We start from the raw sequence: 18,902 nt of genomic DNA, 5'->3' as shown, positions 1-18,902 counted from the left end.
TAAATGTAGGTAGGTTGCGGCGACATTGGGGGAGGCAGATTAGGGGTTAATAAATATAATGTAGGTGTTAGCGATGTTGGGGGCAGCAGATTAGGGGTTCATAAGTATAATGTAGGTGGCAGCGGTGTCCAGAGAGGCAGATTAGGGGTTAATAAGTATAATGTAGGTGTCGGCGATGTCGGGTGCGGCAGATTAGGGGTTAATAAGTGTAAGATTAGGGGTGTTTAAACTCGGGGTTCATGTTAGGGTGTTAGGTGTAAACATAAAATGTGTTTCCCCATAGGAATCAATGGGGCTGCGTTACTGAGATTTACGCTGCTTTTTTGCAGGTGTTAGACGTTTTCTCAGCCGGCTCTCCCCATTGATGTCAATGGGGAAATCGTGCACGAGCACATACGACCAGCTCACCGCTGACTTAAGCAGCGCTGGTATTGGAGTGCAGTATGGAGCACAATTTTGCTCTACGCTTACTTCTTGCCTTTTAACGCTGGCTTTGTAAAAACTCGTAATACCAGCGCTGCAGGTAAGTGAGTGGTGAGAATAAACTGCTCGTTAGCACTGCACAGCTAATAACACAAAACTCGTAATCTTACCGATAGTTTGGTTCTGGCTGCCCATAATTTAGAATATTAAAGGGACAGTGAAGTAAAAATTAAACTTGCATGAATCGGATAGAGCATACCATTTTAAACAACTTTCCAATTTAAATCTGTTATCAAATTTGCTTTGTTCTCTTGGTATCTTTTATTGAAGAGTAAAACTAGGTAGGCTCATAAGAGCTCAGGAGTGCTCACGTCTTAATATTCTATGGCAGCAGTATTTGCAACATTGTATAACAAAACAAAAATTTATGTTGCAAAAACACTGCCGTCATAGAGTACTAAAGATATGTGCACACTCCTGAGCTCTTATGAGCCTACCTAGTTTTACTCTTCAATAAAAGATGCCAAGAAGACAAAGCAAATTTGATAACAGAAGTAAATTGGAATGTTGTTTAAAATCACATCCTCTATCTGAATCATAAAAATATAATTTTGACTTTTTTTCTGTGTCCCTGCATAATAAGCATGGGTTACAAGAAAGAATATACCTTCTGTTATTTATTATACCTATAGAGTGTTAAGGTCTAGATTACAAGTGGAGCATTAAATATCGATCAGAGAGGAATTGCCTGGTATTTCGGCGCTGGACTGATTGTAATAGGCGGGATCAGACTGATATACTACAGGAAAGTTCTACTCTGTGCAAAGCATTACTGGGCTAAAAGAAGTTGCACCCAGGTCGTAAATCACCATAGAACAGGCTAACAATGGTATTGAGCTGGTTGTTCGTTCCTGTGAGTGTGCTTCTCTCTGTGTGTATTTAGTCTCCCTATGGGAAAAAAGGGGAAACCAGACGTGAACTCCTTGCTCAGTGTGCTTAGAGGAATATGGCTACATCTCACTGACGAGGCTCAATAAAGGCCAAAACAATCGTCTGGGGTTGCTGTGCTCCTTATTCAGAGAGGAATTGCCCTGTATTTCGGTGCTAGACTGCCCGTAATCGGTGGGTTGAGACTGATATACTACAGGAAAGTTCTACTCTGTGCAAAGCATTACTGAGCTAAAAGAAGTTGCACCCAGGTGGTAAATCGCCATAGAACAGGATAACAATGGTATTGAGCTGGTTGTTCATTCCTGTGAGTACACTTCTCTCTGCTCTGTGTGTATAATAATATACATATATATTTACATTGCGGTCTAAGGGAACACACAGTTCGCATAGACCGCAATATAAAGGCACTTTTCAGTGCCGTTTATTTTCTAACACCCCAGTCCCACCAACATTAAAACCCCAAATTTGCCTAGCGCAGTTATTTTTTATTTTTTTAAAAATGCTACAGTTTAAAAAAAACAAAAAAAAACAACAACTATAATGTGCTCTATTTTGAGGGCATTTGGGGCACTTTTGAAAATTAACCAGAGATCTAATCTCTGGTTAAATTTCAGAGCGCTAATTGCTACCGCAAGCTTGCGGTAGCAATTACCCTAGCCGCTTGTAATGGCTGGTTAATTATTGCACGGCCGCAAACAGGCAAATTTGCCCATTTGCAGGCGCACAATAATTTTGAACTTGTAAACTGGCTCTTAGTATATTCTGTGTATCAACTGTCATATTTAACCCAATTAGATTGTGTTCTATATACTTACTATGCCCTATTATATATAGCAGTTTGTTGGGCTGTAAATTTATCTGAAGTGAAATTGCTGAATAATTCTAAATAATGCTTAAAGGGATAGTCTACATCTTAGTCATCTTAAAGTCTTACCTTAGATTAAGCTGCAAAACCTTTTCTATATCATGCAGCAGGAATAGTAAAAAAGTTATTTTTAAATTAAAACTGTTCCTGGCCACTTTGAAATGGCTGCCAAGCTCCACCTACTGATGACATCACAATGTGGGCTACATCTAGGTACGGTTGAATAGCATTGTAGTCTGTTGAATCCAACTAGTGAGCCTTTTGTGATTGGACACCGTATGCAGCCCAAATTATGATGTCATCAGAGGGCAGAGCTTGGCAGCCATTCCATAGTATCCAGAAACAATATTCACTTTAAAATAACTTTTTTACTATTCCTGTTGCATGATATCGAAAAGGTTCAGGAGGCTATTTGCACCTTAATCTAAGGTAAAACTTTAAGATGACTAAGGTGTAGACTGTCCCTTTAAAGTTTAATTGGGCATAAATCTATTCCATTGTTGTAATGTGTGTCTTTGTTTTTAAACATGTATATCACATGTGGTGTTGTTTATTCATAGCTTGCTGCCGGGTTGCAATGACAACCATTGAGATTGGACCAGCATTGTATGATGTCAGAGGTCAAGTGAAGGAGGTCAAGCGATGTTGGGTGTTTTTGGAACAGATCTGAGAAACAGGTTTAAATGGTGAGTCACTTTTGTATCTACACTTAAATCTGAGGACGGGGTAACTTTGAAACATTACATGTATGAATAAGAAAATGTCTATTCAAGACCCGGTGAGTGCCTTCCATATTTGAAGTACTGAAGTCTACTTACTTTGGCCCTCTTCCTTTGTTCATCAGCCAATGACATCATTAAGGATGGGAGTGACATTGGTTAAAGGGACACTGAACCTAAATTTTTTCTTTTGTGATTCAGATAGAGCATGCAAATTTAAACAACTTTCTAATTTACTCCTATTATCAATTTTTCTTCGTTCTCTTGCTTTCTTTATTTGAAAAAGAAGGCATCTAAGCTATTTTTTTGGTTCAGTACCATGGAAAGCACTTGTTTATTGGTAGGTGAATTTACCCACCAATCAGCAAGAACAACACAGTGTGTTCACCAAAAATGGGCCAGCATCTAAACTTACATTCTTGCATTTCAAATAAAGATACCAAGAGAATGAAAATAATTTGATAATAGGAGTAAATTAGAAAGTTGTTTAAAATTGCATGCTCTAACTGAATCACGATAGAAAAAAATTGGGTTCAGTGTCCCTTTAAGCTTCTTGCCCCCTGGAAAGGTAGTAACCAGCGAGTCCCTTTAATATTAAAATATAGTGAGGGCATTATAAAGTGATTATTTCACTTAAATAGTAGGTCTTTATAGTCAGTTTGAAACGTTTTTATATATCTAAAGATTTATATATATATATATATATATATATATATTTATATATTTATATGATATATACATACACACACACACACACACACACATATATATATATATATATATATATATATATATATATATATATATTTATATATTTATACCTAAATACATACATTCATTTTTCACACAATTTCCTATTATGTTATTTCTCCAGGGGTGTATTCGGAAACTATATTTATAACTGGTAGTTAAGGTATTATAATTAATATTGGCATTGGTTATATTATATTTATAGCTGTGCAAATAGTTACTCCTCATGACCTTATTTAAATAGACATTCAGAGAAAAAAATATATATATATACATATACAGTCATGGCCAAAAAATATTGGCACCCCTGCATTTCTGTCAGATAATGCACCACTTCACCCAGAAAAGTGTTGCAATTATAAATGTTTAGGTATTCTCATGTGTATTTCTTTAGTTTGCAATGGTATGACACAAAAAAGTGGAGAAAAAAAGCCAAATCTGACACATTCCATGCAAAACTCCAAAAATGGACTGGACAAAATTATTGGCCACTTATTAAAATTGTAAGAAATAATTGCATTCCAATTTTTTGATGCTCCTGTAATTTGTAATTAAACTCACCTGTATCAATTAACAGGTACTGACAATATAGAAATCACACTGGCAACCAGTTAAAATGGTCAAACATTGACCCATCCTTTCTGTTGTGTGTCATAATGGAGAATAGAAAGAGCAGCAAAGAATTGTCTGAGGATTTTAGAACAAAAATTGTGGAAAAGCATGGACAATTTCAAGGTTACAAGTCCATCTCCAGAGATCCTGTGTCCACTGTGCACATCATTGTCAAGAAATTTACAGCTCTTGGCAATGTAGCTAATCTCCCTAGAAGTGGACAAAAGAGAAAAAATGATCAAAGATTGCAACAAAGGATTGTTCAAATGGTGGAAAAAGAACCTCAATCAACTTTCTGACAAATTCAAGCTGACCTTCAGGCACAGGGTACAAATGTGTCAGCTTGCACTATACGTCGCCATCTGAATGGAAAGGGGTTATGGTAGGAGACCCAGGAGGACCCCACTGGTGACACAGAAACATAAAAAGCCAGATTGGAGTTTGCCAAAACTTACCTGAGGAAGCCAAAATAATTTTGGGAGATGGGCTGTGGACAGACGAAACAAAATTAGTTTTTTGGTAAAACCCATCATTCTACTGGTTTCAGAAAAAGAAATTAGGATTTTAAAGAAAAGAATACAGTCCCTACAGTTAAACATGTTGGAGGTTCACTGATGTTTTGGAGTTGCTTTGCTGCTTCAGTGACTGGATGCCTTGACTGTGTGCATGGCATTATGAAATCTGAAGACTACCAAATAATTATATGGTGCAATGTAGGGCCCAGTTTCAGAAAGTTGGGTCTCTGTCAGAGGTTATGGGTCTTACAGCAGGACAATGACCCAAAGCACACATCAAAAAGCACCCAGATATGGTTTAAGACAAAGTGCTGGAGAGAACTGAACTGGCCAGCAATGAGTCCAGATCTCAATCCCATAGAGCACCTGTGGAGAGATCTCAAAACAGCAGTTGGGAAAAGGAACCCAATTTAAGAGACTTGGAGCAGTTGGCGAAAGAAGAGTGGTCCAAAATTCCAGTAGAGAGGTGTAAGAAACTCATCTCTCTCTTTTGGTATGTGAATTGGGTCCTTCATTCATCTTCTGTCAAATTCACTGTTTTCTGTGGCAATTGTACTCTGTCTAAGTTTCTCTTTTGGTATGTGAATTGGACCCTGCATTCATCTCCTGCCAAATTCACTGTTTTCAGTAGATATTGTACTCTGTCTAATTCTCTCTTTTGGTATGTGTCTGTAGTCTGTGAAATGTTATGTTTTTACTTTGCTGATATCTTGTCTTTAGCTATGTGATGTTCAAACCTTGTCAATACTTGTGATAATTCCTAAATTTATAAGTTCACTAATGGTATAACCCCAGCCTCCTCCAAATTCTATTGTCTGTTTTTTAACTTATCTCATCCTGAATCAAATTTTCCCAATTGGCCTTTTGACTGTCTTTGATCATGTTTTGATCTGGTTTGTCACTCGACAATTCTGGTGGCCAGGTCTTCATTCTGATGTTGCTGCATATGTTGCCTCCTTCTCAGTCTGTGCACAGAATAAGACTCCTTGACATCTTCCTGTGGGTCTTCTCAATTGCTAATGGTGAGCGTCCTTGGACACATTTTTCCATGGACTTTATTGTCGAGCTTCCTGTTTCCAATGGCAATACTGTATCCTAATGGTGGTTGACCATTTTTCTAAAATGTCACATTGCATTCCCTTGAAGAAGCTGCCTACCACAATTTTTGCCCGGGAGGTCTTCCGTTTACATGGGTTACCCAAGGAGATAGTCTCGGACCGAGGTAGCCAGTTTGTCTCCAGATTTTGGCGCTCCTTTTGTGTTCAAATGAGGATCCAGCTTTCCTTCTCCTCTGCATATCACCCTCAATCCAATGGGGCTGTGGAATGGTCTAATCAAGCTCTGGAACAGTTCCTCCATTGCTATGTCTCAGATCACCACAATAATTGGTCTGAACTGTTACCTTGGGGAGAGTTTGCTCGTAATAGTGCTATTAATGCTTCCTCCCAGTATCCCCGTTCATGGCGAATTATAGGTTTCAACCATCCTTGTTGCCCGATTCATTCATGTCTCAGGGTATTCAGGAGCATCTCTGGCAACTACGTTCCACAAGGGTGCAGATTCAGTATTGCCTTAATCGGTCTATGCAGCGCCAAATATTCCAGGCTGACCGTCTGCCTGCACCTGTCTACCAGGTTGGTGAGAGGGTTTGGCTGTCCTCCCGCAACTTGAACCTTTGTGTGCCTTCCAATAAACTGTTTCCACGTTATATTGGTCCTTTTCAAATGCTCTGATGGGTCAATGTTGCCTATGCTCTTGACCTTCCTCCTGCAGTGCGCATCTCCAATGTTTTTCATGTCTCCTGCTTTAAACCATTGGTTTGTAATCAGTTTACCACTGTGTTGCCTCATCCCCATCCTTTCTCTGTTGACAACCATGAAGAATAGGAGGTCAGTAGCATTATTGACTCTCGTATGTCCAGGGGCCGTGTACAGTATGTGGTTCACTGGAGGGGTTATGGTCTTGAGGAGTGTTCATGGGTGTCAGGGTTTTTTCCTGACTTGTTTGCCATGTGCTGCTGGCAGCCATTTTACTCACCTCTCTTGCTGACTTTGGTGCATTCTGGGAGATGCTGCTCACTTCCTGTACTTCCTTTTATGGCCAGACTGGTTTACATCATCCATGTGAGACAGGATGCAGTCTCAAAATTGTGATGTCATCACTTAGTATTTAAAGGCCCTTTGTTCAGTATGCTTTGCCCTTGCGCTGTCTCAGACCTGTTTGTGAGAGCTCCTTTGTATTACCTGGCTGTCTGACGTCCCTCCTGGTTCCTGATCCCTGGCTTGTTCCTGACTCTGCTGTTCTCCTTGTTCCTGATTCTGGCTCGTCTGACTACTCGCTTTGGCTCCTGACTCGGCTTGTCTGACTACCAGCTCTAGTTTTGACTCCTGGCTTGTTATTTGACTTGTGGACTTTTTATTATTTTTTGCTATTAAAGGGACACTGAACCCAAATTTATTCTTTCATGATTCAGATAGAGCATGACATTTTAAGCAACTTTCTAATTTACTTCTATTATCAAATTTTCTTCATTCTCTTGGTATCTTTATTTGAAATGCAAGAATGCAAGTTTAGATGCTGGCCCATTTTTGGTGAACAACCTGGGTTGTTCTTGCTGATTGGTGGATAAATTGATCCACCAATAAAAAAGTGCTGTCCAGAGTGTGAACCAAAAAAAAAACAGCTTAGATGCCTTCTTTTTCAAATAAAGATAGCAAGAGGATGAAGACAAATTGATAATAGGAGTAAATTAGAAAGTTGCTTAAAATCGCATGCTCTATCTGAATCACAAAATAAAAAATTTGGGTTCAGTGTCCCTTTAATAAAGGTGTGATTATTTTTGCACTTCTCGTCTCAGTCTGATTCCTGGCACCCTAACAATGGGTTCCCTCCTATGATGTTCATGCTCCCGCCCTCCTCCGTGCCTTCCTTTCCCATTTCCCCAATAAGCCTTTTGTCCTCCCACGGGGGAGGGGTCTTTGAGGGGAGGGTACTGTCAGGGTTTTACTCTGCTTTATTTGCTATTTGCTGCTTGCTGCCATTTTACTCACCTGTCTCACTGAATCTGCTGCAGAGTGTGTAAAGCTGCTCACTCACCTAGGGGCCCTCTTATGGCCAAACTGGTGAACATCATCAGTGTGTGACAGGTTGCAGTCCCAGAATTATGATGTCATCACTTATTATTTAAAGGGCCTCTGTTCAGTATGCTTTTGCCCTTGCGTTTGCTCAGACTTCTTTGTGAGTTCCTGTGTTCCAGTTCCTGTTTATTACCTGACATTCCTTCTGGTTCCTGATCCCTGGTTTATTCCTGATTCTGCTGTTCTCTTTGTTCCTGACTCTGGCTCATCGAACTACTCGCTTTGGCTCCTGAGCCGGCTCGTCTGACTACCAGCTCTGGTTTTGACTCCTGGCTTGTTGTTTTGCTTTTGGACTCTTTATTATATTTTGTTATTATTTATTAAAGGTGTAATTATTTTAGCATTTCACATCTCAGTCTGATTACTTGTACCCTGACAACTATTCAGGGATGCATACAACCTTATGAAGGTGATCTACAAACAGCTGGGCTCCTAGGCTTACATGCTAAAGGGTTCAAGGGGATAGCAGTAGAGATAGGAACCCTTTGAACCCTTTAGCATGTAAGCCTAGGAGCATAGCTGTTTGTAGTAGATATGTGCAATTCGTTTCGGATCGATTCGGAAATTCGGAAAATTTGGCAAATTCGGAGATTCGGATCGAACCGAATTTCCGAATTAAAATACTGCCGAATTTACCGAATAAATCTGAATTAGTTCGGATTTATTCCGTAAATTCGGATGGCCATGGATTACACTAGTATTGTACAGTATATTAGGTTATATCACTCTGCTATGGGTTACACCTAATATACAGTACATAATACTAGTTTAATCCCACCTAACACTTACCGAAATTCTGAATTTCCGAATCGAACCGAATCCAGCAGAATTTCTTCGAATCCGAATGAATCCGAAATGAATCTGAACCGAATCGATTCAAAATTTTCCGAATTCTAATCGATCCGAACCGAAATTCGAAAAATTCCGAATCGATCCGAACCGAACCGAATTTTTTCGCCATGCACATATCTAGTTTGTAGATCACCTTCATAAGAGCCAACTACAACAGTGCAACTCTCGGCAGGGCCCTCTACCCATTTGATCCTTATATGTTATCTTGTATACCGCCTATGTTTATAGCACTGCAAAATCTGTTGGCGCCCTACAAATACCTGATAATAATAAAAATAATAATAATAATTGATAGTTACAGGAAGCGATTGATTTCAGTTATTTTTACCAAGGGGTGTGCTACCAAATATTAAATTGAGGGTGCCAATAATTTTGTCCAGTCTATTTTTGGCTTTTTTTCTCCACTTTTTTGTGTCATACTAATACAAACAAAATAAATAAACGTGAGAATGCCTAAACATTTGTAATTTCAACAATTTTCTGGACGAAGTGGTGTATTATCTGACAGAAATGCAGGGGTGTCTATATTTTTGGCCATGCCAAAAATTGGAGACGTGACGAGTCTATATACTGTAATTCGCCATTAGGAGGGGATACAAGCTGTTGCTTTCTATCTCAACAGATACCCATATGTTGGACCTCCTTATGAAGTACTTTTACAGCTGTTGGAAATCTGTCTTACTACAAATTATTTCAAATTTGAACAACAATTCTTTATACAACTAACTGGGACAGCGATGAGGTCCAATGTGGCCCCATCTTATGCTAACTTATTTATGGCCTTTTTTGAGGAGTTTGGTACCGAACTGTTTAGGGGGGGAGAATATCATCTTCTTCAAAAGGTACATTGATGACCTGTTTCTATTATGGACAGGATCTATGGAGGAATTGGAAGCTTGGTTCGCAAAGTTGAATACCACCCACCCTGCATTAAAATTCAAGATGCAATCTAATATCCAACAGATTGATTTCCTGGATGTGAGGCTGTATAAGAACATGGACAGATTACAATCAACTCTGTATCGCAAAGATACTGACTGTAATGCACTCCTACATTTTTCAAGTTGTCACCCACCAACACTTAAAAGAGCACTACCCAAGTCTCAATTTCTCAGAGTACTGAGGAATAATATGGAAGAAAGCAACAGAGAAGAACAAATGAGTGAAATGAAAGAAAGGTTCCAGACACGTAGCTATCCTAATAAGCTTCTGGACAGACAGTGTGCCGAACTGCTGGGGGACAAAAAAACTGTGAGGGCCCCTGATACCAATAGAATGAGATTTGTGACTACTTATTCCAGCGTTACCTGATATTATTAATAGACACTGGCAGATTATCAACACGGATAAAGCTCTTACCGTTGTTACAGACATCACCTCCACGGATGGGATATAGGAGGGCAGATCCTTAAGGGGTTTTCTTGTAAAAACTGATCCAGTACAGTGCTATAGAAAGACTACATGGATGGGCATTAACAAACCGGGGGTCTACCGCTGCTTGGGGTGTGTTACTTGTGGGGATCTTATCACAGGCACCTCCTTCACGCATCCCCATAAGAGAAAAATGTACAAACACCGGTACCGTTTGACCTGTACTACTACCCACATTATTTACCTTCTACATTGCATTTGTGGCCTATACTATGTAGGAAAGACCTCCGACAACTTATGGACACGGATGGCGAACCATCGTTCTGCCATCTGGACGGCCTTAAAGAATGGAACTTCCGAGCAGCCTGTGGCACGGCATTTCGTGGATTTACAACATAAAGTAACAGACTTAAAATATACTATCATTGATTACGTTCCCCCAATGCCTGAGCGTAATAGAATTCTATTACAGAGAGAAGCTAAATGGACATTTTATTTGGACACATTGATACCCAAGGGTTTGAACACCCATCTTGATTGGCAAGTGATCTGGTAAATGACAATATATATTTGATGAGACCCACGATCCATCCATTATTTCTATACTTAGGTATTGGTAGATGTAATTATCTTATCTGTCCCTTTTTGTTAGGGATCCAACTTGACAGTTATTGGAATATTCCATTTCTAACAATGTGGGGTTTAGTTTCAATAGATCTTCCCATATATGGCTTACCTTAACACAGATCTAAATGGTTTATTGCTGTTTATTATTGCTTTATTTAAGTTGTTATATTACTGTGCTTTTCTACTATAACCCCTTGGCACGGTCTTTTGGCTGATCTTATCGATTGCACTTGTTGTCTCTGCCTATTGGCATTTGTTGTACGTGTTACCATAGTAACCCTGTGTGCTTGTTACTACAGGCGCAATGTGTATGATAATATTAACTCTGTGTATTCATATGCTTGTTAAGTTTTGCTGCGAATTATGTTATTAACAGTTTCCAGAACCAACATACGCTGCCCCAGATGTTCGCACCCACGGAAGAGTGTCGGACAGTTTGTTACACAAGAGGGTATATGTCTGGTGGTGGGTAAGTGCTCTTTCTTTTCTCACTATTTGTCTGAGGACGGTTTGTTAAAACCGAAAACGTTCACAATAAAGTGACTACTTGTTTGCTAAGACCTGTGGAGTGCGCTTTGTCCGGAGCTATATATATATATATATATTGGGTAATCATAACATTACCCAGGTAAAGCTGACATTACCGAAGCGGCTGTGGGTAAAGCCCAATGTAAAGCTATAGTATGAGCATGAAACAAGATCCTTTTATACACACAGATCTTAAACCAAAGTACAATTTTTTCCCAACAAACAACAAAGGGAACGCAATTGAGACATTCAAAACTATGGTCTGTAATGAAATAAAAAATATCAAACCAAAGAAATTAAAGAATATGAATATGAAACACAATTTGTCAAAGACACAAATGGAGACCATCAAAGAACTTGAGAACAACAACAAACTGACATTCAGACCGGCTGAAAAAGGAGGAGGGATAAATAAAGATGATTACACTAAAGAGAATAATCAGATACTAAGCGATCGGACCACATATTAGAGACTTCTGAGTAATCCTGTGGAGAATTTCCAAAAAGAACTAAAAACCTATTAGGAAAGGCAAAAACACTGGGAGTACTAAATGAAAAAGAATTCAGATATATCAATATAAAATATCCAATTACCCCAGTACTATATCATCTGCCAAAGATTCATAAAAGCCTCCATAATCTGCCAGGCAGACCAATCATATCTGGGATATGTTCACTAACTAGCAACCTCTCAGAATATGTTGATAAGAACTTGCAAAAATACATTCGGCAACTTCCTTCATTCTTAAGAGATTCTACACAAGTATTGAATCTATTGGTTAATATCATTTGGGAAGAGGGATATATAATGGCAACTTGTGATGTAACATCATTATATACAAGCATCCCATGCAGAGAAGGACTGGAAGCCATAGGTTATTTTCTCAAGAATGACCCAGAAGTTCCAAAAAGAACAGAGTGACTTCATATTGGACAGCATACAGTATATTCTTACCCACAATTAATACTATAAGCAAATCTGTGGCACAGCAATGGGGACCAGGTTCATGCCGAGCTATGCAAATTTGTATATGGGGAAATAGGAGAAGATCTTTTGGGAATCATGCCCAGCCAGGGCGGACCTGGTCCTATACCACAAATATTTAGATGACATCTTAATCATATGGAAAGGAACAGCAGAAGATCTGAAATATACGATAGAAGTGATGAATAAGAACAGTTCCAATCTGAAATTCCCACACGAATGGAGCTTAACTACAATTACCTTTTTGGATCTAAGGATAGAAGTAAAAGACGGCAGATGGGAAACATCAACGTACTTTAAAGAAGTTGACAGCAATAACTATATTCACAGTTTAAGCTGTCACCACAGAAAATGGAAAGACAACATCCCGAAAGGTCAGCTTCTAAGAACCCGAAAGAATTGCTCTAACCTAGAGAAATGGGAAGAACAAGCAACATTTCTAAAAAATAAATTTATTGAAAGGGGATACAATGAAGATCTACTGGATCTAAAAATAGAGGAAGTGAGAGGGATGGAAAGGACAGAGCTTATGAAATACAAAGATTACAAAGGACCAGGAAAAGAAGATGGACTACTTAATGCCCCATTGATTAAAGAATTTATAAGTAATAGACACATCTTGGAAGGAATATTCAAGAAACATTGGTCTCTACTAAAGGAAGATGATATCATTAGAGACAAACTACCCCTAAAACCGAGATTTATCTATAGGAAGACAGACAACTTAAAGAATAGACTGGCACCAAGTATACAAAAGACCAAGAAGCCAGGAACTAACAACATCCGTGGGAAAATAATTAAATGATTCTTCCCTTGTACAAGCTGTAAAGCTTGCAAATGTGGCAAGAAAATAGATATATTCCAATCTAACCACACCAAAGAAGTATTTAAAATGCAAGACCTTATAAGATGTAGGATAAGGGGGTCATATACCTGATGGAATGTACATGTGGACTTCAGTATGTTAGGCAAACCTCAAGATCTTTGAAAGATAGAATGCGAGAACACATACTGCTTATAGAGAAACTAAATGTAGATACAGTCCTATATAAACACGTTTCAACCAAACATCAGGGTAATATAAAAGGATGTTTTTTTTTTTGTTTTTTTTTTGGCAGCTGTGAAATACACATACAAAGCATATGTTGGGGAGGGTCTCCTTAGATAGTTCTGTCTAGAGACCCCAAAGAGACACCCTGTCTGCAAAGTCACCTTTCTTCTGCAGAGATGAGCTTCTGAATACAGGAGTACAATAAGCTGCGTCTGACAAAAGGTCACCTCATATAGATAGAGGAAAGGAAATTTCACGCTAAGCTTGTTGGCTTGTGTGAATCAAGCTCTCGGTATTCGGGAGAGCCTTACACAGTTTGTTCCTGTCTCCTACCCTCTATGCCTGTGTTCAGTATCGGCATACGAAGAGGGAGGTGTGTCATCATCCAGCGTTCCTGATTGGCCACACGGAACTTGGTCCGGCTTGAGGATTGGTGTTGTTGCCGTTGTGAGTCTCCCGGGCGACGCTGTGGTCCCGGCCCGCTTGGTTAGGCACGTTCAAGTGCCGCCCTGCTTGTGAGTACCTTTTCTCTCCTTATACTCACCTGTCTGGGTCTATACGTTATCACCCTATTGGCGCCTTCCTGTTTCCCCACTAATAATATAAAAGACCTAAGCTTTATCTGTATACAAAAGGTCAGAAAGAATTGGAGGGGTGGCGACTTTGAAAGGAAACTCCTGACATCAGAATCTAAATGGATATTCCAACTTGATTGTCTATATCCAAAGGTCTCAATAACAAGGAAGACCTTATCCATCTCCTAAAGCTCTAAGACTATCCACACATAAGAGACTACCCATAAAATAACATTTCCTGTAGACATGTTTAATTTTACTAATTTTCAGGTTAAATGTTTTAAATGTTTTTTTTTTAAATGGTTTAGATATCTCCCTCTCCCCTGCATATTTTATACATCATTTTACACAAAGCTTTAGATAAAGAATGTATAACACTTGGCCTCCATAATCCCGATCTCTCATAACCAATCAACCTTGTAATGAACATTGGTCCCTCCTCAGACATCGTTATATATTATACATCAATACTATTATACATATTGTATTTGAGTTACAAAGACATGATTAAGGGTCCGACTTAGACACCCTTTAGATGTCCACCTCTGCGTACATTGCTGCTACTAATGACATCAATAGAGTAAGACATAAGAGTAGAGATGCTTCCTATCTCCAGGTTTATATTTCTTATTTTGCTTCTGTACCACAAATTGCATTAAGAGTTCATGGATGATTTGTGGAACTGTTTTTCCATTCGCTCGAACTTAGTTCCGGTCTATATTCTACACTAATAATCCCAATGACTGTTAGAGACTTAGACATGTATATACCTATACATAGCCATCATAATTCCCATAATAAATGTTATAGAATACTATGCGAGACAGTCCATCTATATGTTTTTACCTGAAAGATCATCTCAGGTACTAGTTTAATCTAGTAAAACCCATTGGTTTCAAAACCCATTGTAAGATTGGTCTAGATAATGTCCTTAAACCATGCCAGCCTCTTTCCAATACAACGTTTTATATATGTTTCATATATGTATATAAACATATATAGCACTCCATTAAGGAGTAAGTTTTAATTATCAATCTTTTTTTTTTTTACTGTTTTTATATCACTCTTTTATGTCCTTTAAAGTCTTTTGTTGTTCCTCATGCTATTCTTCATGTTTATGTATATAATTTTTACCTAGAACGGACTCACCCCTCTATCTCTCTATAAAATCCATTGTGCACAATTGTGCATTAACTATACTTAACAGGCTAGATTAGACTGCCGATTGGGCAGCATCCCTCACGTAATAGGGAATCTGATGTATTTAACACACACCGGTGACAATACCTATCCCTCACATAGGTTGACACACAAAATTTATAAATTTATAAAGATTGAAAATTAGAGGCCGGTGACCAATAGATCACTTAGCCTATTTGCATCTACCAGAGATCACCCTTTTTAGTCATAGTCATTCCTATCAACCCTATTCTTTAATCACACTATTTATGACAATAATTTATAAGGACTGTGAAAAACAAAATGTCACACGAACTGTAGAAAATCCTAAAAATTCCTCTTGATCCTACAATATCACACTAACATAATGATACACGAAATGCAAAGATCAATATAATCCATAGAGAACACTCACTGGATATACGAGATGCATAACCACAACGTAATTTTACTCTTCCAAATTGAAATAGACACCAAGGCAGATTAGATCAATTCATCTACATGCAAACTCAGATCTCGTTTTTAAAGGATGATAACATTAACATCATATCGTGCATAGGTTATGTTAGTTCACGATAACAGCTGCGGGACACAAACGCTATAAAAGCAAACAGCTGTCAGAAACACGGGCTGTGTAAATAGTAAACAATAGCCAGACCAATGACGATCATTCAGATATGAGGTCATAACCAATCAGCATTAAGAGGGCACGACACACACAAACGGCACTCCCACACGTAAATAACCCATTGACCAATAAGAGAAAAACGGATATGATGTAATAGCCAATTAAATTGGGCAAATTACAATCGATAGTTGATATCAAGTGGATCCATAAACATAGTGATTTACACAAAGTGGCAGCTAATTTATATATAGAGATATCAGTGGAAATATATATATATTTTCATACATATTTTTTATAAAGGTTTAATAAGACTTCTTATTACAACAAACAAGAATGTAAATAACCACAATTGCTTGGCCCCGCCTACAATTATGCAGAGTGGTGCAAGAGATTAGTATATATGGCCACCAGCTACAGACAGTTTTTAGTCTTGAGAAAGGCCTTAGAGAGGGACGAAACGCGTTGACTATTAGCTGGTAAGCATATTTTCATTCTCTATGCAGAGTTTGTACAATCAACACTATTATTTTGCATATTCACAGGACACTTCAAGAGATTCATCTGGATAACTGAGAGACCATCAGGATCCAGCACGACTTTTATCATCGAAAATCCACTGCAAGGATTCTCACCACCAGGAAACAAGTTTGACTTTCTTTTCCTTCACATTTATTGGATATATAATTGACCTAATTTATTGCATTGAACTCATCATTTTTGTCACCTTGCCACACCTTTTTAAATTTTTTATTTTGGAATTTTATATTTTTTATTGCACGTGCATTTTTATGATTAGCATTTTTTGATTATCAACCTCATTAGCTTGAAACACATAGGAATTATTGTCGAATGGAACATTGTTATTTGTTTTATTTGTATTGCATTCACTTGCCAATTAGTGGCACACTGAATTAACACACAGACTCCTTTCATTCTCACTAACCCATTGCATACAAGAAGGCAAGAAACTACGTTGGTAGTAATCACTAGCTGATGTAAGACATTCAGAAACGCATATCTACTATTGACATAACAGAATTCAGCTCTTTATTATGCTTGTTGTTTTTAGAAGAGATTGTTTATAACATTGTGGATCCACAATTTTAACTTTTTGTAATAAATTATTTGCAATTTTATAGAATTTTATATCGTTCTGCATCTATTTAACTTAATTATTCAGACCCACACTTCATTCTCGGCACAAGATATCTTGACTTAGAATTTGTCCAAGTCATCTGACAGATATTAATATTCACAGTAAGATTCTAAATCACCTTGCCCTATTTGAACACACCCCTTTAAACATTATAAATCTCCTCAGAGTGCATCGCGTCACTACATCAAACATATATACAATGTCAGAGGTGTAACTAGAAACCACAGGGCCCAGGTGCAAGAATTTAAGAAGGGCCCCCACCCCCCAAAAAAAGTGAATTTGATACATATCTTTTTTTTTTTTTTTTTTTTTTTTACATTTAACACTGAAAAAAATGTGAATCAGATTACATGACTGCAAAAGGAGGTACCCTGTGCCCACAGTCTGTGAGATTGTCTGACCCCCTATTACTGTATATAGTGACACTGTTTAACTCACCAGTACTGTATATAGTGAGTCAGTGACACAGTCTGTAATCTGTCGGTGAGATGGCTGTAGTAACAAGGTCTGTAATTTGCTGGTTCAACAAACATATACACACACACACATACATGCATAAATACACACACAGTCACATACATACATACACACATAAACACCAATGGGTAAAAAAGAAACACTAACCTCTGTAGTCAGAGACACTAGTGAAGCATCATTTTACACTCACATGATATCAGTGCAGGCAGTGGCAGGTCAACATTTTTCATTAAAAAAAAAATTTAAGCTGGGCCCCCACCCTTGGGGGCCCAGTCGCAATTGCGACCTCTACACCCCCTGTAGTTTCGTTCCTGTACAATGCAGTGTAATTCAAACAATTTTTACCATCTTTTGTGCCTCCGCCTGGAGGTTTCAAGGCGGGCGAAGCCCCCTTATAAACCCCATTCCCCAAGGTTCACTTGGGGTGGATGCCAGAGGATCGGCGGGACGCCTTCCTTCAACTCCCAAGGATGAGGCAAAAAAATTGTGTAGATGGGGGAATTACATTATTGCGGGCTTTACCCAGATCTGCTTGGGTAATGTCAGCTATAGGAATAGATATAGATAGATATATATATGTATACAGGTATACCCTGCTCATACAGCTAGTTAGGGACCAGAGCCCCGCTGTAAAGTGAAAACCGCCTTAAAGTGAAACAAGGCAGTTTTAGCTTTCTTTTCACTTGCCAGTATGTTTAAAAACTTGAAAACATGTTTGAACTAACATATATTAGGGGTATACAGATAGATGTAGAAATTGGTATTTTAAGAATAAATAGAACATATTCTGCAATGTAAAGAACATTGGAATGGGAAATATTAATATTTCATGTCGGGTTTAGCGTTGAATATACACGGTCAGGTTAGCGTGTTGGTATAGATGTTAAGTTGTTTTAATTTTTCACTCTCCATTGACTTCTATGGGTGAAGAAGTTAACAAGGTCATTTTTTTGTGAGTTGGGTTTACGCTTGCACAAAACTTTTTCATTTCCGAGCGCAACCCGATTTGTGCAAAAAGCCTCCATCCAGCAGTGTTAATGCACAAGCGGGAGTACTAATTTGTGTTTCACATATAATCTGGCCCTTATATAAATATTGCTAGTACTCCTCATCTTTCTGAAATAATATTTTGGAAATTGCAGTGGGGGCACCATGGGTATATGGTAGTTTGCGTACAGGCTCTCTACAGAACCGTATTTGTTACATAGCATACCTTTTCCTTTGTGTGTAAAATATATAACAACAACAATAATTAATAACAATCATTGTCAGTGGCTGGCTAATTGAAACCATATTTGTTATTGCAGTGGGGGCACCAACCAAAAAATAAAAATGTGTAGCTAATAATATAAAATTTAAAATTTTATGACAGAATAATATAGTCGGTTAGAGTATACTATGTTTCCAGCTTTCGCCACTGTTACCACCACCAGTAGTACCACCACCGCAAGTAGTACCAGCACCACCAGTAGTACCACTACCACCAGTAGTACCAGCACCA

The 18,902-nt window shown here is 38.3% G+C and overlaps 1 long non-coding RNA gene across 1 annotated transcript in view; it reads left to right on the top strand.

Annotated features, from left to right (window-relative positions):
- LOC128665154 (uncharacterized) overlaps positions 1–16,909 on the top strand; it is a 47,956-nt gene extending 31,047 nt beyond the window's left edge. Inside the window, exons 4-5 of the long non-coding RNA XR_008403008.1 lie at positions 2,800–2,925; positions 16,311–16,909. This is a non-coding gene — a long non-coding RNA (uncharacterized LOC128665154). The remainder of the gene's footprint in view (positions 1–2,799; positions 2,926–16,310) is intronic.
- Positions 16,910–18,902: the final 1,993 nt, after the last annotated feature.

The sequence above is a fragment of the Bombina bombina genome, chromosome 6 (assembly GCF_027579735.1).
Source record: "Bombina bombina isolate aBomBom1 chromosome 6, aBomBom1.pri, whole genome shotgun sequence".
In the NCBI taxonomy this organism is placed as follows: Eukaryota; Metazoa; Chordata; class Amphibia; order Anura; family Bombinatoridae; genus Bombina; species Bombina bombina.
Note: the sequence above shows the minus strand (reverse complement) of the source record. Positions and strands in the feature narration are given on the sequence as shown.